The sequence below is a fragment of the Lissotriton vulgaris genome, chromosome 1_1 (assembly GCF_964263255.1).
Source record: "Lissotriton vulgaris chromosome 1_1, aLisVul1.2, whole genome shotgun sequence".
Classification (NCBI taxonomy): domain Eukaryota; kingdom Metazoa; phylum Chordata; class Amphibia; order Caudata; family Salamandridae; genus Lissotriton; species Lissotriton vulgaris.
In genome coordinates this window covers 1557393621-1557416484 of record NC_141685.1, presented here as the reverse complement: position 1 = coordinate 1557416484, position 22864 = coordinate 1557393621, and the positions used below count along the sequence as shown (strand labels likewise).

The 22864-nt window shown below is 44.6% G+C and overlaps 1 protein-coding gene across 2 annotated transcripts in view; it reads right to left on the bottom strand.

Annotated features, from left to right (window-relative positions):
* FRS2 (fibroblast growth factor receptor substrate 2) overlaps positions 1-22864 on the bottom strand; it is a 320399-nt gene that overhangs the window by 257850 nt on the left and 39685 nt on the right. The window lies entirely within an intron of this gene.

The window sequence follows — 22864 nt, the reverse complement described above, 5'->3', positions numbered from 1 at the left end:
ATAATAATAATAAGTCCATTTGTAAAGCGCAAAAGGTTACACTCATGCCAGTGTGTCCCCCGCGCTGCTGTAAAGTCAGCCAGAAATCAGAAGCCCAGAACCCTAACCCAACTATACTTGGGGGAAGAGAAACGTTTTTAATTTTTTCCTGAAACATCTGAGTCTCCATCCGGAGCTCCGTCGGGAGGGCATTCCATTGTTTAGCCGCCAGTAGTCGGAACGACCGACCCCCCCATCCTGGCCTTTTCGATGGTAGGGACGCACACCAAGCCTACCCCATAAAATTCCCTCCCGAGCACTCATGATGAAGAAAAAGGTTCTTAAATGAATATAGTAAATCAATTCCAAATCAAGTCGACACAGTCACCAAAGTACAGAGTCCAAATATAATTCCAATATTTCGGAATAGGTGTTCCAACAGCGTTTTAATGCTTCAAATCCTTATTCGTCTCAAAATATAATTTGTTTCTCCTAAAGAAGCAGCCAACACGTGTTTCGTCGTGATTTGTATGGACAGATTGACTTCCTCAGGGCTGTTAATTACGTACGCCAGTCATGTTCATCATCCTCCCAAATATATGCCATACCATCAAACCACCGATATGCTCGTGTTTCCGTGTAGTCAAATTCAGTCCTTAGACTAGAATATCCCCATTTCCAATGGAAATTTGTCTCCTGACTGTATCAGTAATGCACCTCTATCTCAGTTTCTCGACGTGTTTAAACTCCTCTCAATATAATAATTCTCCACTATATCAATTCCTTTACTCGATATTCAAGTTAGTCATGTAGGTAGCGAATATCTTCACTTCCCCGATTGATGGTATGGCATATTGGAATTATATTTGGACTCTGTACTTTGATGACTGTGTCGACTTGATTTGGAATGGATTTACTATATTCATTTAGGAACCTTTTTCTTCAGCATGAGTGCTCAGGAGGGAATTTGTTGAAACTTTTGCTTTATCTAGGTAAACCTTGGTGGGTGTTTGGTAACCACATCTTCTTCCCTAGGAGCACAGCTTTTTACTGTGATTTGTGAAATAATCCCCTTGACAGTGCAGAGCGCCCAGTTGACTGTGGGTTACCCTTCTCTTTTTGACCTCAGTTGATGTGTGGGAACATACGGGGAGAAAATTTCAGACAGATACCGAGGGGACTTTCCCTGCAAAATCCAGTGGCAGACACAGAGTGCCTTTAAAGTGACTCTTTCTTTAATCGGGAGCCAGTGTAATGCAGCCCGCCCTGCCCTAGCTGATGACCTTCTCTGCCCTCCCTGCAGACAGAGCAAGCACTTGGCTGGTGCGCCTAGATAAAGAATGATACCATAATCTAGGCGCAACGTCACCAGCGCATGGACCAGAGTCTTCCTAGCCGCCACGGGCAGAAGGTCCAAGGTTTTTCGCAGGACCTTCAAAATTCCGAAGCAGGCACCTGCCACCCGCCTAGTTTGATAGTCGAAAGAAAGGCTGTGATCCAACCAACCTCCCAGGTGTTTTGCCTGCACACAGGGCGTAGGTGTCACCCCCAAGTCCTGGGGCCACCATGCCGACGACTTCACAGTCGGGGCCCGATCCACCACCAGCACCTCCGTTTTGTCGCCATTCAGCTTCAGGCAGTTCATAGCCATCCATGCAGCCAATTCTTGCATGCATGCCCTGAAGCTGGAGGCAGCCGACCACGGTGCCTGGGACAGGGAGACCACCAACTGCGTGTCGTCGGCATAGGATACGACCCTGATCCCAAACCCCTCTGCAATATCCGCCACAGGAGCTACATAGATATTAAACAGGGTTGGGCTCAGGGTCGAGCCCTGCGGCACTCCCTGGTTCAGCTTGATGACCCTGGAGTAGTGTTCGCCATGTCTCACCTGGAAGCACCGATCCGACAGGAAAGATTTTAGCCAGTCCAAGGCACTACCAGACACTCCACCCCTCTTCAGGCATTGCACCAGCGTAAGATGAGCTACAGTGTCAAAGGCGGCACTTAGATCCAACAGGATCAAGGCCGCCGTTTGACCTGCATCCACAAGTTGCTTGATGGATTCGGTGGCAAAAAGCAAAGCTGATTCTGTCAAGTATCTGGCTCGAAAGCCGGACTGGGTGGGGTGAAGAAGATCATATTCCTCAATGTAGGCCGTTAGTTGCGCATTCACCACTTTTTCAGCCACCTTTGCGAAGTACGGCAAAAAGGGAGATCGGGCGTAGATTGTCTAAACGATCTAACCCAATGTGCGGTTTCTTAGGGAGCGGCAGAACCACGGCTTCCTTCCAGCATCCGGGGACGCAGCACGTACCAAAAGAAGTCGCCACCACATGTCTTATGAAGGGCTCCAGGCATTCCAAACTCCCTTTTAACCTTTTCGGAGGAGCCGGGTCCCTAGAGGATCCAGACTTAATGCTATTACAGATGTTAATCAGTTGGTCCGGGTGGGGCATCGAGAATTCCTGCAGCCCTCCTTCCTCCACCACAGGTTCTCTATCTTCCAGCCCCACCTCCACACCCCTTGCCACTTCTGGGAAGGTGGAATACATTTTTTCCACCTTTTTGGAGAAGAATTCGGCTATCTGATTACAGAGCACCTCTGAGCCCACGACCGGTGCTGCCAAGCTGGAGGTAGAGGTTAACTCCTTATAAACCTTGAAGAGCTCCCGGGTTGAATTGCTGGCTGAATCGATTCTCTCCAGAAAATGACCAGCCTTGGCCCTCCTGATTAGTTTATGGTAACTCCTTAGCTCCTCTTTATAAAGCTCTTTCCCCTGCTCTGAGTATTCTATCCTCCTGAGCCTCTCCCGACGTTTACACCCCGCTTTTGCTGCTCTCAGGGTCTCTGAGTACCACAGGGCCGATTTCGGAGTTCTGTACTGTTTTTTCTTAGCCCATGGGGCCGTAAAGTTTAGAGCCTCCGTGATAAGTCTATCTAAGTTCTTACAAGCTGACTCGGCATCGCTGCCCCCTTGCGGTCCATCCTGCACCAAAGCCTTGTTGAAAAGTTCCTTCGAAAAGACCGCCCACCTCCTACAGACCACTATTTTGCTGTTAGATTCCGATTTCTTAGGCTCCGGGCGTCTAATCACAAATGGTACTAAATAGTGATCCGTCTATGTGACAGGGAGAGTGGTGTGGGCCACAATATCCTCCCAGTTCGAGAACTCTGGATCCAGAAGATGTACCTTTATATGAGTGGGGACAGTGGTACTAAGTACTAATTTCAAAGTGGCCATTTCCTGACAGAATTCCATGGCTGTGATGCAGGTCCCATCCTCAAAGTGCAAATTCAGGTCCCCAAGCACCATGAATTTCTCATAGAGCAAAGCTGGTTGCGCCAGGTAATCCAGTATGCTGATACAAAGCCCTTGGCGTGACCCAGTGGTCTTTAAATTAAGACCCCCCTTTAGAATGCAGCTTTGGTCCACCACAAGCGTGAAAGACCCTGCCTCGCAATCGGGCAGGCTTATCTCCTCCAGCGTGCATTGGACGTTGTGTTTATAAATAATTGCAATACCGCCCCTGCCACCTCTCCTATCCAAATGGCTAATCGCATAGCCCTTGGGAACAGCTTCTATAATATCCGGGGCCGCCTCCTCATCCATTATGCATCTATATACTTTCAATGTACATGTAGATCTATAAATTTATCACTTTCTTCTAATTCAGCATATCCAATGCACTACCCGATTTCTCACCCTATACTCTCAATATATCTTCTAACCCAACTTTCTGACACATCTCAAACTTTTCTACTACTCTTTCCAATGCACTACCCTATTTCTCACCCTATACATCTATCAATATATCCTCTACACCCACTCTCTTTCATCCCAAACCCCATACCACTATAATGATCCCCAAAATAACCCTTTCTAGACTCTCCATTACTCTACCCCTCCTTGCATCATCTGACACCTCTTTTACTATACCGATCCCCAAAACAAACCTTTCTAAACTCTCGCCTCTGACTCTTCCCCTCCACAACCCCTTTTTACTCACCCAAAAGCCTCCTCCTACTGCTATGACCTGCCCAAAAAAAATATATCGAAATCCTTCACCCCCCGATCCCGCCAATATCCTTTTCAATCAAAACACACTAACATGTTCACTTCTCATATTCCACAATACTAATTCACCACTAATCCTTTTATGGGTTCAGAGTAGCGTGCTACTCACCAAAAAAATGCTTTAACACCTCATCAGAGGTAAGCAAGCATATAAATGCAAACCTTTTTCCCTCTTCTATCTCTCCACTACCTTGCTCTATCCAACTGATTAACACATCCACCACTCAAACTACTTTCATATTTCACCATACTAATTTTCAACACTAATCCTTTATGGGTTCTAGAGTAGCTCGCTACTCGCCGATAAAGAGCTTCAACACCCCATCAGGGTTACAAGCGCTATATAAATGCAAACCTTTTCCTACCCCTCCCCAACCCTTCTCAATCCAAATAACTGACTAACATGAAAGTAATTTGAGTGGTGGATATATTTCACTATACTAATTCAACACTAATCATTATGGGTTCCAGGGTAGCGTGCTACTCACCTAAAAAAGTGCTTCAAACCCCATCAGGGTTAGCAAGCGCTATATAAAACACAAACCTCTTTCTCTCTTCTATCCTGCTGCTACCCTTCTCTATCCAAATTACCGAATAACATATACACCAAACAAATTACTTTCATATTGAACTCCACTAATTCAACACTAATCCTCATGGGCTCCAGAGTACCGTGCTACTCACCAAAAAAGGTGCTTCAAACTCCATCAGGGGTAGCAAGCGCTATATAAATACAAACCTTTTTTCCTCTTCTACCCTTCCGCTATCCTTCCGAATCCAAATAACTGACTACCCTATCCACCACTTTAATTACTTTCATATTTCACTATACTAATTCAACACTAATCCTTTATGGGCCCAGGAGTAGTGTGCTACTCGCCGAAAAAACGCTTAGACGCCTAGTCCGGGGTAGTAAGCGCTATATAAATGCAATTACAATACAATACAATATTGTAAGCCTTCAAAAAATGCATCACAACAGGTGATTTGAATAAGTCCATCGGGTATGGGAAAAATTAACAGGCCAAGAGAACCACCAAGTAACCTTTAACACTGCCGACTGCAAGTCCTTGCTGGGTCAAGGATAAATGAAATAAAAAAATACATTACACAGTTTTTCTTTCAAGGGGTCCATCTGAAAGGTGCAGCACCAAGCCGCAAATGTAACTCAACGCCCAAAGTACACTGATTTCGAGAAACGGGTGCCTAGCTGCTAGGGTTAGCTCAACTGCCTCAAAAGGGAGAGCAAAGAATATAAACTGTCGCTGCTCAATCTCCAAACATGGGGGTAAAGGTTGTGAAGTCCCAGTGCAAGACCTTGACTGATTCTGTGTAGGAATATTCTCCTGAAGCGGCAGCCTGAATGGGTACACATTCTTCGGGCCAGAAATAACAGACACCACACAATCCAGACACAATCCAGAGCCACTAGGTGACCCGGGCCCATTTGTTCCTGATCTTCAGAACTCGGGCAGGAGTGGTAGAAATAGGAAGGCATAAAGTAGTTCTGTGCTCCACTCTATGTAGAATGGGTCTCCAGTGGATCTTCATTTGAGCAGTTAATTCATCACTTTGTTCTTGCATGACGACATGAGTGCAATAGGTTTGCCCGGGCGTGAGTCCCTGGCTCACTGTGCCACTGAAAGCAAGCTATACCTGGCTGAAGAGCCCTAACTAGGGGGCAACTGGTCATAGGCTGCTTGTGTTCGAGTTCAGGGAGGATCTGGCCTGGGAGCTCGTGGTGGACTGTTCCCATGAGGAGCAGGGTAAAGACTAATTTGCACATGGCTAGGTCCAAACTGAGGTGGCATGGTGGGCACAAAAAAAAAAAAGACTGGGATGTTGCCCGAGTGACTGTCAGTGGCTGAGATTTATTAAGGAATTCTATCCATCACCTTGCTGTTTTTGAGACTTCCTGGGAACTCAAGCAGGCAAAAGGGGCAGTGGCAAAGACATCAAATCAGACTTTGCCCCCATTGCAGTAAGGCGCCCTGTGCCACTTCATGTTAAACTGCGTTTGTGATCCACTAGGCGTCGTTGACAGAGTTTGTCCAGCCTAGCAATTAAAGATGCTGCTTGGTGGTGTGCAATCAGGGAAATGCACTAATGATTCCGCAAGTTAGTGAGGCTCAGAGCCTCCTGGCACAAGACCCAGCATCCCACATGCTCTGCTTGTTGCTGTACCACATGGTCATCCGTGAAAACTTGCACCAGACTCCCATTGATGGTTAGCAGTAGGGCCTTCATTGCTAAACAAATCACTGGCAACTCCAGCAAGCTAATGTTGAAGCAGGTCTTTGCGGGGACCAGAGTCCTCAGATCTCCGCCTCTACCAGATAGTCTCCCCAAACCAGTGACTTGTGTGGCGGCCTTCTCTTCCACCCCTAACGATCTTTCTCTACTGATGAGGGAAGTCATCCCGAAACCCGAGACATGTCTTGGGCGATATTCTAAAACCCGGGACATGTATCGGGTCTAGAGATTCATCAGTCCTACAAGTACCGACTTGCACCCACGTGGGTGATTCACTGAAGAACTGCAAGTACCAGAGTCCCGAGGGGCGATCCGGAGGAGGGGCTAGCGGTGTGCGCTCCATTTATGACTAAACACAATACGGCTCCCTTGAGCTTTGGGCCGACGGGCTCTTGGAAGACGCACCTGCGTGCCGGTTCTGGCATCGAGGCCTTTGACTGTTGTGTGGCGGCCTTCTCTTCCACCCCTAACGATCTTTCTCTACTGATGAGGGAAGTCATCCCGAAACCAGAGACATGTCTCGGGCAATATCCTAAAACCCGGGACATGTATCGGGTCTAGAGATTCATCAGTCCTACAAGTACCGACTTGCACCCACCTGGGTGATCCACTGAAGAACTGCAAGTACCAGAGTCCCGAGGGGCGATCCGGAGGAGGGGCTAGCGGTGTGCGCTCCAATTATGACTATCCCCAAACCAGGAAGGATGCATCAATCCCCACTGCAGCTGTGAGGAGGGTTGGGATAGGGGTATTTATGCTGGCCCAGTTGCAGTCGAGCCGCCACCACTGCAGGCCTTTTGCAGTCTCCTCCAAAACCTGGATGGAATCAGACAGGTAGCCATGATGCTGAGCCCACTAAGTCTTCAGATCTTATTGCAGTGCTCGCATGTGTCATCTGGCATGGTCTCTGAGCAGGATGCAGGAAATTAGTAAGCTAAGAAGCCTAGGACCCATCCTTTCCGTGACTCAAGAAAGAGGCAAAAATAGGGACTGCGTCAGAATGTCCTTGCAGTGTGACCAAACCACTTTGGCTGTATGTAGCAGGGCCTCCCTGGACTTGAACAGAGTTTAATTTGCAAGCACCCAAATTACATTCAGATTCATCTGTGAATACATCTTTTATTTTCTCCTACTTATCTTTGCACTGCATTCCTCTGATGGACCAGCTCAATATTTGACAAGGTACAGAAAGCTTAAACTGCTAAACGTGTACCAAATCTTGTGTGGATGCTTAAACAAAATGTTGTGACAGATGTCTTAGAAAATGAACATTCCTTTTACTCCTCCTCTTGGACCTTCATGAAGTGGCTAAAACCAAGCGTAGGCTAAACATACTAAGTTGTGGAGATGCCTTTAACAGTGCCAAAGGTTTTAAATGATTGCTCCCCTTTTGAATTCTCCTCCCCTCATTGGTTATGCAAAAAAAAAAAAAACACACCTTCGATGGGTGTAACTTGTTACCAGCTGTCAAATGTGATGGCCATCTATCAAACATCACTACATTACAAGTAAATGGAAATATATAATAGTACCAAAGTTAGGAGTAAATCAAAAATATTTGTGGTTGTCCTTCTACTCAGATTCCTCTAAACACACCCCCACTCGATTGCGCAAATTAGGTTGGTTACAAAATCTGCACTGGGTGTAACTTGCTGACTGCCACATCCAATGCAGACTCAAAACGTGCCAAAGTTGTAATCTAATAAAAATGATTATCCCTCTAACTTTTCACCCCCTCTTCGATGGGAAGCACAACACTTGACATATAAATAGAATTCTAAGCCTTTAAAGCTTCTGCCAAATTTTATACACATACATCGCTCAGTGCAAGAGCTATTAGTACAGACAGGAGGCACCTCCTTTTTAACTGAGCTCAGCCTTGAAGGATCTAAACGAATGGGAAATTACCTAGAGTAATTTTAACATACAAATTTTATGCATATTTGTCAAACATAAGGCTCCAAGTTTTCTGTTTTTACTGACTTTCAAAGATAAATACAGACAGAAACAATGCTTTTCCAGTCTATTTACCTTTCAACATGGAAAAATACAGGAAAATACAGAAAACTGGGCTCCTTGTAAGTGACTCTCTACGCTGTATTTCATGATTTCCAGGCCAACAGCTGAACAGATACGACAGCATGGGGTTTAAAAAAAAAGGGGAGATTTTCTTAAATACAAGCATAGGTTTAATGTATATTTGTAGTGGATGCTAGAATTTACCTGTGGGTGTAGGGTATGGTTATATTTGGCTGCTTAATTTGCTAAAACACAGCAGGCATCAAAATAGGACTGCACGTTTTCTCAGGAAGCATGAAAAATGCAAAGTTCTGAAACATTTCACAGAGATTGCAACTGTAAAACATTGCTGACAAGCCAGCGAAAAGCCATGTCAATGTATGTAGAAATGCTGACAATATAGCAGTTTGTTAAACAAGTCTTATGAGTTTATACCCAGCACACTGGTTCGTTCACCATGCGGAGCGGTTACATTTTACATGTTTACATCAGATACGGATTCCGTTCTTTCGAAAGACAGCAAAAGCAAACTCTCATGCATTGTCCAAAACTCATTTGCCGATGCAGTGCTGTTGCATTAGAGAGATCTCTACAATAATTATCAGTTGCAGAGGGTCCACCGATGCTTTTAATCCAAGCACAGCACAGCGTCATCTCCAAGTGACGGTACGGCAGCCCTGCTCTCCTCACCCAGGTCCACTCAACATGTGGCGTACGCGTCCATTTAGCTTCCCCAGTATACAAGCATGCAAGGATGGAATCAGCCTGCATACGCATTTAAAAAACTGAAACTGAAGATTGTGATAAACTTAAAGCCGTCCAAGATTTTAATTCTTATGTTTTAGATAACTTTAGGTGGGCGCAAGGAGGGCTGAAATCAGCCTGCATGTCTTCGGGAACAAGACGCGAGATACGCTCTGTGGTGGGGGAGGGGTGGAGCATCTTGCGAGTGGTGTGCGATGTGCGCGCACCATGACGAGATGCAAGCCAGATGGTGGCTGCGCTCGTAACCCTGCGGATAACCGCAAGCTCTAGGCCACAAGCATGTGGTAGCATTTTCTGAGGCCCACTGACTAAAAGTCTCACCAGGGCAACGCATGCGCTGGCTCAGGCGAGACCTAAAAAAATGGGATCCCATTATATGTCCGAAGGTGCAGAAATAAAGGAACTGACGGAGGAGTCACAAATATGGCACAATCGTCACTTACGGGGTGGAACAAAGTCAACACAGAACTGCGCCTTTGCAGAAAAGACTTCATTAGAAGACTCAAGAAGTACCCTAAACGAAACGTGTTATGAAAGTCAAATGATGAAGTTTGCATCATAAATGGTAAACAAAAAATAATGCATAATAGATACAAATCAAAAAGGGCCAATATTTTTGTTGCATCTTTACAATTTGGTGCAAGTTTTTAGTTAGTGAACAAAAATGGTAAATCAGAAACATGCAAGGGCGGTTAATGGGAGGTTAAGACCAAATGGTGCCATTTGCAGTTATTTTTATTTCCCGATCCAAGATGGTGGACGCCATTTGGATTAGTAACCAACAATAGTTTGTAGTATCTTGCTATTCTCAATGTGATGACTTTCCACCACCAATGGAATGTTCATTGGAGCAGCTGTCAGAATGTTCGTGTTCTGCCTAGATAGTGACAGTTGGATGGGCTGAGCACCTAGATGGATGCTCCTGGTGGGGTCTTCTATTGAGCTTGTACATGTCATAACCTATCTGCTCAATAAATCTACTTGAGAACTACCATTAAGCGTGGACTTATTTACTACATTATTTTGGCGACGAGACTGAAAGAACCTACTTCTAACACCTCTACAAGTACTACAAGCAAATTACTGGAACAAGATTTTCAGAAATTTAATCAAGGCACCCCAACTGGCATCGTGACCCCACCAGTGACCTGCCACCGGTTGCCCACAGCAGTCTGCCAGTTGTTCAAGCATCTGGCGAGTCAATCCTCTGACTGTAGCCTTTTCTCAACAAGCTGGAGCCACTTTATTGCTTTGCATTTACAAGCCTTGCCTCATCCTGTGCTGTGTCAAGCCTCTACACTCTGCCTGGATAATAGTGGGTTTCTCTTATGAAGTCCTGTCAGCTGTCAAGAAGCAACACACCTTTCTGTAGCGACAGTTAGGCTGGCCGCACTTTGTCTGACTATTTTAAAAATGAGACTACAAGGTTTTTATCATAGCTTGTTATAATACTTCAGCCTAATGAACAGTTAAGCGTTGTTGAACTGCCAACGTATCCCATCCTCGTCGCCAAAATTATGTAGTAATGATGTCCACGCTAGAGGGTAGTTCTCAAGTGGATTTACTGTTAAGTCAATTACAAGCTCAGTTGAAGTCCAGTACAGCTTGATTTGGTGACCATAGGGAGACCCCACCGGGAGCATCCATCTAGGTGCTCAGCCCATCCAACTGTCACTATCTAGGCAGAACACCAACATTCTGACAGCTGCTCCAATGAACATTCCATTGGAGGTGGAAAGTCATCACATTGAGAATAGCAGGATACTACATAGTTTTAGTAGCAAGCAACAATGTGTTATAATAATTTTAAAAAAGGGCGGCAGGTGTTGGGCGGGAAAACAAAGAGGTGGTTGAGGGGAGGAAGGGGAAAAACACACAGAGAGGGCAGTGTAGGAGATGCACAAAAGGGAGAGAACACCAGAGCACCCAGGCAAGAGAGAGAGAGCCAAACAGAGTACTGGGCGGGCTGGAGGTTGGGAGGAAGCAGATAAAGAGCTGCATGGTGAGCGGAGAAAAAGCAGACAGATGAAAGAACATAGAGCAGGTGGGAGAGACACACACGAGGGAGACCGCTCAAAACACATGCACTCTCAAAGTGCTTAAGCAGAAAGAAACAAGTAATTCTCTAAAAGTGCACAGTGGAAGGACACAAGGGGCTATGCTCCAGGGGGAGGGTCAAACAAGATAGACAAGGCAAGCCATTGAATAAGAAGCAGGAAAATGAGTGACAATATGGTAACCAATGGCGAGCTTGAAGTCCACTTTAACCTTGAACTGTCTAGTAGGCTCGACTAAAAAGTGCTGCCTACCACATTCCAGCAGAATCTGAGGAACAGGCAGGAAGTTAAGCGGTCAAGCACAAAAATTCACACCTCAGCACAGATTTGCTAGCCACCTGCAAAAAATAACACACAAACTGGATTTGTCTGAGAGTAAACAGTCCAAGCGGCCAAAAATAAAAGCTCGCAGCTCTCTGCTAAAACCAACAGCTACCCCGAGTTATCATAACGGCAAACGTTTTACAGACACATGATTACGAATTATCATTAAGGGTTATTCTCTGCACTTTGAATTGCATAACAAGCAAGTATTTGTGAAGTTCCAGCTCAGCTATATTCTCCTAGCATGCAGACAGTTACTAATGTGTTTCTCTCCTTTTGGTGCTCAATTAAATGGCGTCCATGTCTATTCATAGAAGCAAAGCAAAAGGGTCGGACAGACTGTAGGCTTTAAGCAGTACCAATTCCTTAATTGCTACAGTATGGGACAGGCTTGAGGAAAACATTTGGCACACAGCAGCTTTGAAGCGAACTGTTTAAACAGCCTCTTATAAACACAACATCTCACTTAGAACTCGCCACAAGCCAGAATATCTTTCAATATATAAAAGCTTACATTCTTTCAAGCTCCTGGGCGGCATCCAAGCTGACATTCTGAACCACCAGCATTCCTACAAACTAGTGATGGAAGAGCAGAATTTGCTTCAGCATGAATACATCCATGTGACAGAAAAAGCCAAGTGAACAGAAGGTTTTTTTCTACTAAGATATCCAGGAAAATAAGAATCTTTTCAAAAATTAAGAAAGGACAATAGTTAATTCGTTTTTTCTAAATAATGCTACAACTTATTTAAAGCAGGCATATACGCAAAGATAATATAGAGAACTATTTGAAGGAAAATGGTCTTAAAAAAGCAGGTTCTCGACAAGGGCAAAGCTGGTGTTACAGTAGCTGCTTAAAGTAATTCAAAAGCCTTCAAAGATAGGTGCCCTTGCACATGGGCACAGCCTGACATCGTTAAATGTATTTATTTACTATTTTATTGTTTACACTTCTACTCAGGGCATTAAGCAGGATGAAAAAAGTAGGGGTTACCGAAAGGGGCATGGTCTGTATAATTAAGGGTGTGGCTTAAACGTATACACTAAAATAGAGTGCCACTCTACCCACATATTTAGACAGAAACACAACTGCAACACACACGTGACCAGTGCTCGGTGCGGTTTGCCAATGATTGGATGGCCAGTAAAATGAACATCTTTTTGCCCCTGACGGGTACTGCCTTCCAATTGTACTCAGTTATAAATACCTGGATACGACAGAACTCAAATTATGCGCTAACCGAGAGTAATATGCTGCCTGAGGGAAAAAAATAAAAAAAGTAATTCAACATCCTGGAAAAAGCTAAAAAAAATGTTCCACAGGTTTCTACTTTTAGTCCAGTAACTTCTATTCTTATAAAGGCGATGTTACAATGTCTTTTTAAAGAAAATTCTGAAAAAAGGAACTTTTTGATCGTGTTTTGATTAGTAGTTTTTCAGACCGCCAGTTACCTGGCAGTTTTTAATATTACGATATGCCTCCGGGGTAATTAGAAGATAAAAATGCGCTCTACGCCGTGTATCGGTAGCGGGAAAAAAGATTCCTCCTGATGTGAAGTAAATTACCGATATTCAACCGCTATCGATGTACGATTCAAACTGACCAGAGGCGGGAGACTGGTTACGACGTCTTGCGAAGGATTGATTCGTGGATGAGGACGTTTTTTTCAGAGTTGAGCTTCAGGCAGAGTCTCTTCATCCAGGATGCGACGCCTTTGATTCCTTCCTGGAAGTTGTTCCTGGTGTTGTTGGATCCTTCATGAGGGAGAGGATGAGTTGGGTGTTGTCAGCGTAGGATACTATGCGAGTCTGTTTTCGGACGATGGTTGCGAGGTGGGCCATGTATATGTTGAAGACCGTGGGGCTGAGGGAGGATCCTTGGGGTACTCCGCCTCAGATTTCTGTGGGTTCGGAGAGGAAGGGCAGGAGTCTTATCCTTTGAGTTCGGCCGGCGAGGAAGGAGCGGATCCAGTCTAGGGCAGTTCCCTGTATGCCAGCGTAGTGGAGTCTGGCGGCTAGTGTGTAGTGGGAGACAGTGTTGAAGGCTGCTGAGAGGTCTAGTAGAATGAGGGCTACAGTATAGTCTTGGGCGAGGAGTGTGCGGATGTCATCCGTGGCAGCTAGGAGGGTGGTCTTGTTGCTGCTAAAGTCGGATTGAGATGTATCGAGGCTGTCGTTGGTTTCTATGAAGATCGTTAGCTAGCTGTTAAATGATGATCTTGGTGACTTTGGTGGTGAAGGGGAGGAATGAGATGGGCCTGTAGTTATTGAGGTCCGCGGGTCTGCAGTTGGCTTCTTGAGGAGGGGTTGGACGTCTGCATGATTCCAGTCATCGGGAACGTCATTGTTTCGAGGGTACAGTTGATGGTTTGTCGTAGTTCTCGTGCAATGGCGGAGGCGGCCTGTGGAAGATGTGCAGCGGGCAGGTGTCAGTGGGTACTCCCAAGTGTGCTCCTCATGGTCTTTGCGGTGTATTCTGTGCAGACAGGGGTCCAAGCAAGGATGGTTGGCTGAGTGATGTTGCTGGTGGAAGGAGATGGGTTGGTGCCTTGGTGGTGTTCATCGAAGTTGTCGTAGAGTGCCCTGATCTTGTGGTGGAAGAAGGAGCCAGAGTTTGTTGCAGAGGTCCTGGGAGGGGAGACGTCAGAGGTTTTGCCGGGCGTTTTGTGAAATCTAGTATGATGATGAAGAGTTCCTTGGAGTTGAGTGTTGGAGAGGATTCGGTCCTAGATGAAGTAGTTCTTTGTAGATCGGATGGGTTGGTACTGTGCTATAGTGGCAGTCCTGTAAGTGGTGCGGGCTTCGAGTTTTTGCTGTTCCTCCATGCTTTCTCGAGTCGTCAGCACAAAAGCTTGGATTCTCAGAGGTCTGTGGTGAACCAGGTGGCTTTCGTGGTGAATTGTCTGTTGGTGTTCTGGAGGGGTGTGAGCATTTTCGCGCAGTCGACTATCTATTTGTGGAATTAATTGGCTGCAGAGTTGGCGTCGGTCGTGGTGGGGGAGCACTGTGGCTGAGGGTGAAGGTGAGGTACTCTTCGGTGACCTTGCTCCAGTTTCTGCGCAGGGTTGTGGCATTGGCTTGGGTGTGGTGGGTTTCAGGAAGGAGAAGTGGACGCAGTGGTGGTCCGTCCAGAGGGGTTGCGTGGTGTGACTTAAGCGTTTGTTGATTCCTCCAGCGAAGATGGGGTCAAGGGTGGGTCCCGCCTTGTGGTTGGGGGTGGTGAGGAGTTGCTTCAGTCTGATGTTGGCGAGGTTGTCTAGTATGGCGGAGTTGGGGGTCGCTGAGGTTGTCAAAGGGAAAATTCAGGTCTCTGAGCTGTCCGTGGAGGCGAGGGAGTGGGGCGTGATGTGGTCTGCGATGGTGTTGGTGAACGGGACACGGGGTCTCAGAGGTCTGTAGGCAAGAGTTCCTCAGAGTTGTTATGGGGTTGACCTGGATCTTGAAGTTGATGTTTTTGCATGGGGTCGAGGAGTCATTCGCGACCGAGGTTGCCAGTCGAAGGGAGCATTTGTGGACTATTGTGAGGCCTCCTCCAGGGTGGTTGGGGCAGTCTTACCTCTAGATCTTGTACCAGTCGGGGATGGCGGTTGGGATATCCGGTGCGGAGTACAGGTGTCTGTGAGGAAGGTGACATGGGGTGAGAGAGTGTTGAGGAGGTCCCAGATCTCTACTGCACATCTGTGCTGGGAGCATACATTGAGGAGGATGCAGCTCAGGGGTTTGGGCGCGCTGGGTCAGGAGGTGGGTGAAGTTGCAGCTGCACTGTGGGCAGGAGAACGGGCCTTGGGAGTTGCTCAGGATCGAGAGCTGGCAGTTGCTGCATGCACGGTGGAGTGTGTGGAGGGTTGCAGAGTCCTAGTGGCGGGGTGCTCGGAGGACCAGGTCGCGCCCAGATGGGCTTGCCTTTGGCACGCCCGCTGCGCACGGCTGCTCAGCGGCCGCCATTAAGTAGGGGTCAGGGGAGGGAGAGCAGCTGGGAGGCGGGAATGGGAACACGCAGGGGTGGCTGTGCGAGGGGAGAGCAGTTTCCCTAACCTAGAGGTCAGAGGTCTTGCTCAGAGGGACATGGCCCACTTACAGCCCTGGTTCCAATTGCCTGATAGGTTGAATATGTATTGTCAATCTTGGAATAGCAAAGGATAATAAACTATTTAACAATCAAACATGGCTACCTGTGAGCGTGTAATATGGCCATCTTGGAATGATTTTTAGTATATGTATTTTAAGAAACTGAGGGCGACAGTTGCGCTTCAGTTGGAAACTTGGAGGAGTTATTAGGCTTATTGGGCACAACTGGAAAACGTATGTAGAAATAAGCAGAAAGTAATAAGGAGAAAGTACACAGAGAGGCAGCATAGGCATGGGAGTCACAATTAAAGGAACTTACAGATTAAGGGCAATTGTGATAGACCCTTTATTAATATGAGGGATCCCATTATACCCAGGACAATAATCCGATTCCTCATCAATAGTAGATACACAAGGTATTAACAATGTCTCATAACCCAACCCCACCCCAACCCACCTCCCTCCCCACCTTGCAGATACCCATTCATTGTGTGGTTCTAGAGATGAGGGAGATTTTGGATGTAGGGATCTACCCACCCGATTGAATAATAAAATGGGCCTGTAAAATGTTGAAAGACCACAAGAGCAGTCAGCTAAGCACCCTGCCTGTGCTCTTTACTTGCATACAAATGCCCATGTGTAGTTCATAATCAAAAAGATACACCACAAATAAATAGCTGCATGGCAAAATAGCTGACCAATTAGATTTCTCCAAATCGACGTAAAAGCCTCACTGAGGTCCTTATTTCTTCCCACCTCGCACAAATGCATTTATTTCTCTTCTATCCTACGAGACTTGGACTAGAAGACACTGTCCCTCGATCTTCAACTCCTTACAACCAACTATCAGATAGAATGGCTGGGCAGGAGGAATTTTAAATGTATACACATGATAGCCGTTATATATTTTTTCTCTTTTACCTTTTTATTCAAATACGATGGTGTAAGGAAGACTTGCTACATAACCCGAACTGAAGGGCATTACATACATACAATCATAAAAGAAATGACTGGTTGTCTCGCCTATATGTGTGGTTATAAAATTAGAAAACAAAAGTTGTTGATGGAGAAGATGGGGGGGGGGGGGGAGATGGAGAGAGGCGTAGATGTAGGGGGGAGGAGATGGAGGGAGGCGGAGATGGGAGGGAGGAGGAAGAGATGGTGATGGAGGAGGAGTGTGATTGTATATAAAAGGTTGTAGGTATTCACCATCAATATCGTCAGCAGTGGTCAGGATATAGTGAAAAGGCCCTTCCAATTAACTGTGCGCACAAAAAAAAAAAAGTTTGCTTCTTGTGTCCCAGGAAGTCACACGAGTGGAGACCTTCGGCATTTTCGAATTCATATACAAGTATCTCATGGAGCACAAGCATTCCATTGCTGTAAACACAAATTCAAACAAACCGAAAAACAAGCGTACTGCATATGGTTTTACAGAGATTGTTTTCACCTTCACGAGATTGGCTCATAGTCAAGGTATGACTCTGCTCACATCTATGCATTCAGATTGTACCTAGGCTTTCAAAAGAACAGTATTTGAATAAGTTTACCCTGCTCATATTTGCAAAACTCTGCTTCTATGACTACGGGAAAATATTACATGAGCCCGACGTTCTAAATGAAAACAATGAAGAGTCGAACGTGTTTTGTGCGCAGAAAGAATGGATGTGAGCACAAAATTACAACACTTCTGCTAAAGCCAACAATCGATACTTCGTGTTCAAATTAAATCATCTCCTAACCAGTGGTCGAAGTGGGGAAAAAACAGTAGGGGCACTGTGGGCGGAGAATCCACCACGGATAGGATCAGTGGGCGAAGTCAGAGATGTGGCCAGAATGCAAATAACATCCCCATTTTTTGTATTTGTTTGGTATTTCACTGATCAGCTACAGCTTATTATGTTATTTAATTCAACCAATGGATACACATGATTATTTAAGGTTTAATATGAGTTATTGACGTTAAAATACATTCACAAAGTGGGATATGTTTCCAATCACAGAATGTCCCAAATACGCTTAAAAGTGGAAGCACAAGCCATTTGTCTCTGAACCATGGAGTTTGTCATCAGCACTTCCTCCTTTTTCCCCACAAGAGCAGTTCAAACGTCAACAGCAAAATATCCTAGTTTGCAAATACGGTCTATACAATTATGGCTCTGCCATATTTGACACACAACAAAATATCTGCTACATAATCTGACAATTTCAGCTAATAAATTGTTTGTAGCTCAAATGGATCAAAAGTTACAAAAAAAAAGTGACATGTTGCTGCTAAGTGGACAGCCCTTCGCAAAGGTTGACTGATAACCTTTCTCACTGCTGTATTTGCAAGTTATACTGGTACTAATAAGGCAAAATCTTTCCTGAGACTGACGCCATGTCCAAAATGTAAAAATAATAAAGTATCAGAAAATATACTGCAGCTTTATTTTTGATGCATAATTTAGTCAACATTGCAGCATAATTTTGTTTCCTTTGCTGCACAATTCCAGGGGCCCCAAAGCAGGCAGCACACGTTAAACGTGCTTGTGCATGAAGCAGAGAGACTAAAGTTTGCAAACTTTGTTTGGTGCACATGCAAATCCTGCATTGCTGATCCCTGGTGAGTTGCAGCTACTACTGCTGAAACAAGGCCAATGGAGGTACCAATGGGTGAGGCGGAATAGCCTCAAGGGCAGGACCGGCTTTAGCGCTGGTGGCGCCCTGTGCAACAATGTTTGTAGGTGCCCCCGGATTCCCTCACTACCATCCTTTAACAGTGCCCCTCAAGTCTTCATAACTACACTCTCTCTCAGATACATTTAATTTGATTTACAGCGCCGCTCATACCAGTGCAGGGTGTCAAGAGTACTTTACATCACACACATTACACAGAGACAATCAATTATACATTTGTAAATCACTGTATAGGAAACGTTACATAAGACAAAGGACTACAACGTGTAGGACTCGCATGACAACCATACTAGTAGGTCATATAGCTTAAAAGCGATTGGTCTAGGAGAAACACAAACTGAGAATTTAAAACTTAATACCACGATTAGTGGTTCTCTTTAATAATCAGAATTGATTTCCATATGAATGATCACCTTTTGCAATATTAGGATAATCAAAGCTAGAGGGAAAACCCCCATTACACTCTAATTTATACCTTGCAGTTGGCACGCAGCTCTTAGATGACAGTTAATAGCTTACTCTTCTGTGTTAGGAGTTTACCTTATAAACTGCAAGTAACAAAAGGATCGCTCTGACAAAAGCAGTAGATCACTGACCTATTTACAGTTCAGTTCATGAAGCTTTATTCGGTACATGATAAAAATGACCACAAAAGCATAGCACACAGGCAACAGAATCAAAAATACAAACATGATTAAAAACTCATACTTTTCCTAAAAGCCATCGATTTACAAATAAAACTGGCAGTATAAAAACATACGTCGGGGTGGTCCAAGTTATATCACAAACACATAGCATCCTCCACATTTAACACTCCATACTTGAGAAATAATGGTTTTAAAAAGGAGATCCTAACATTCTGAAATAGGGGACAAAAAAGCATAAAGTGCATTGTGCTTTGTTTGGAATGTCCATCACATGGGCATGGGCCCACGGGGGGCTTTTTAGGGTGGGGGAAGGCCACTAATACATGAGCAATGCCAACTCTTAATCTAGTTAGTACAAGCCTGTGCGTTGGCCTAGTTACAAAATTCAGATAACATTGAAATCCCTCAACAGAAATATATTTATTGTAAATTTTAACAGTAACGAGGGAACTGGATATTACTGAACGTTTTTGGGCTTTATGTAACAAAGATATTTTTAAATTCCTGTTTCACAAGACCTATTTACATTATTGGCACTTTGTGATCTGCACGGTACATGTTTTTTGCAGCAGGACCATTAACCATCTGCGCTACCTTTCCACAATTCAAAGCTTCCACTAGACCAAACTCTGAAGAACTTTAATCACTAGAGTTATCGTGACATTTGTATTGTTTCTGCAAATTGCTGGAGGCTAGGAAGGAGGCAGCAAGTGCTTTTAAAACAATTATATACTTGCAAATATGCCACCCCCACCCAAAGTCAGCACCCGGTGCGGCCGCACCTCCCTAGAGCTGGCCCTTCTCGAGAGTCCGGTGACCTCAATGGAAGACTCATTGTTGCACTAGTGTGTGCTGCATCAGAGGCCTGCCTGCAAGACTGGAAGTGAACTTCAGTATGGATTGTGGTGGACAGGCATCAAGATTATCCTACACTTGCCACTGCTTGGATCCACCTGCTGGTGATAAGACACCAGGGCTTCGAAGGTCTTGCGGGCCTTCTAAGGTCTAGCATGTGAATGTGCTCCCTCAGGAGAGTGGTCTGGGGGGACTCGTCATGAAGGCTGAACCTGGTTCCCCAGTTCCAAATTCGGCAGCTCTGACAATAGTGCCACATCCTCTCCCCCACTGAACACCATACTGCCCCACTGAGAGAAACTTGCACTGTCTTCAACAACAACCCAATTGTGCCCCTCTATAAACACATGGAATTGAATCAATTCAAATTACAGACTAGACAAGAGTAATATGCTGCCTTAAAAAAAGTACCAACATCCTGAAAAAAGCAAACACTCATAGAAAATGCAAGATTAACTAAAGCATGTGAAATGTAAGTAGGAACAACATGGTTACCATAACACTTTTACACTCACCCGTCAGAAATCAATGAGTGCTTTTGCCTGAAAAAGTTAAGGACATGACTAAAGGGCCCGGAAGTGACCTACTTCAATGTACAATGTTTTTATCCTTACAATACGTACGCAGTTTGGTTTAAAAAGACCACATATGTGAGCACAGAGCCTTGGTATAAAGTTTGTTTACCAATCCATCCATTAATCAGCATGGCAGTACCTCCAGGATTGCTGCACTTCCCCACCTGGGGAAAACAATGCAGTTGAAAGAAAGACAAGAAAAGAAAAGTAACGTTTCACTGGCAAACTCTGTAAATTGACGCTAATGTGTTTAAAAGGTGTGCTTAAAATCAATCTGGCCACTTTGCGATCACTCGGTCTTGCTTTTTTTCGTTTTTTATTTATTTTGTATATTTTGTACCTTTTATTCCTAAGGCTGCCCTGTGGAAAAGAAAGGTATTTTTAGTTTTTGGATCCATTTCACAGAGGAACAAATAAAGGAAAGGAGGAAAGAGAGAGTGAGAACAGTTTCTTGAAGTCACAGTTTTTAGTAAGTGAGTAGGAGCTAGTCATAAAGAAAGGGAATAAGAGGAAACAAGCATTATAAATGCAATAGGGCTCGCATTAGGAAAGTTTGAGCTATTGGTCTTATAAATGTTATTTTTTTATTTATGTGTTATTTTTTCAATTATTTAAATTAACAGCTTTGTCATTTACAATGCCAATAGTGATAACTTTCGCAAATGTGACACCTATAGCATTTGTAATGCAACATGTTTTGTATTTACGTGACTTGGATGTATCTAATCTACCAGTTTCTATAAATTTGATTGAAAGTAATCCGTATTCAGTAAACATTCAACCCTTTTAATAAGTGTTGCAGCTAAAAACGTTCAATGACTTGTTTCCTCGTGCAAGGGACTGCTATAGCTATGTGTGCTTTAAGAGATACAAATGTTTTTTTGCTTGTGAACAATTTGTTTTATTCTATGTTAACGAGGGTTCGCAGCTTCCTCAACAATAACGTTTTATCAAAACAAACGTGGCAAATCCAACATTGGCAAGCCAAAAGGATGCTAACCAATGCCATACCTAATATTGACTTTGTCGAAGCTTTTTTTTTTTTTAATGAAACTGCACCTGCTTAAGTTTTTTGTTTTTTGACGCATCTTGCTCCTAGGGCTTAAAATATAAACAAAATGCAGCATTTCTTAATAATTGCATATTCCTTGCTGATAGACTGATGGGGTATTGATTTTATTTTTATATCATGTAAAAATTGCTTCCATGCCTGCAAGTACACATCTGACCGATTCGAAGGAAGATTATAACCTTCATTTACAAATGGAAATGTTTATGTTGGCTCCTGAGCACATATGTAATAAAATTGCAAGGCATCGAGGGTGGTCGGGTCTCTTATTTCATCACGAGGGAATGATCGTATTTAAAAAAAAAAAGTATTTCTCCTGCTTGTATGGCAATTGACGAGATGTGCAAGTGCTTACAACCTAGTGCACCTTGTTTCATTTTTATATTGCAAACTAAAGTAGATGCATGGTCGCACTGAAAAACGTAAAACCTGTTGCTTCTGTTGATGATCCAGCTCTCTGCTGCAGAGACTATTAAATCCACTACCAACAGTAAACAAAAAGTAACGCGTGCATACTAAAACAAGTCACCAGAAGTCATGAGAAGAGAAATGCAAACTAAAGTAGATGCATGAAAGGAGACACGGCCGGCGGCCGTGAAACTGAAAGTATGGCCGGCCGGCCGTGAATAATTAGGGGTGAGAGCACGCTGAGAAGCTGCCTTTGATGTGGTAATGAGAGGCAGGCAGGCAGGCGGCTGGTGGCATTGTGCACGCGCTTTTTACGGCTTGCGCAATGCCCTAAAAAGCGCACATGCACTTGAAGAAATCGCCAGTGGAATTGTGCTTGTTTAAACGCTGTTTAAGCCCCTATAGAGCTTCCAGCTGTGCACATGCGCACAGCAGGCGAGCCCTAAAAAGAGAGGGGGCCAGCTGCCAGCCGCAGAGCAGAAGTGGATACTGTCCTTGTCTTCTCTGGGCATGAAGGAAAAACCTTTTCTTTCTCTGCCCGCCACACCCGTACCCGAAAGCCCTTCTCTGCAGGCCTTGGTTATTTCGGACATCCTGGCACGAATGTTTAAAATAAAAAAAGTAGGGGGAACAAAATCTATTGAATAAAAGTAGAGGCACGCCGTGCCCAGCCAATCCAGCCCACTTCGAGCACTACTCCCAACTAGGACCTCACGTCCTAAAAGAGAAACAAACCTACCATCTCCTCCTGACAGCTTCCAGCCCTTCCCCCACACATGCCACTTCAGGATGGACACTGACTGGAATGAAAAATAAGCATTGGCATAGCCAATAGGTCTCACTTTTGGGACCGTTTAAGTTTTTAACCATGCAACAGTTGATGTTATTGCACCAAGGATATTGTGCTGCATAACTAAATACGTATAAGGTCCCAAAAGCGAGACCTATTGGCTATGCCAACGCTTGTTTCATGTACGTACTTGTCCATCGCCTTACAATGGTCTTAAAAAATAAAAATCCTGATCAGAGCATTCTCCGAATTTACTTCTCTAGTTCCCATTGCTAAAACCCACCTCTGGATTTTCAA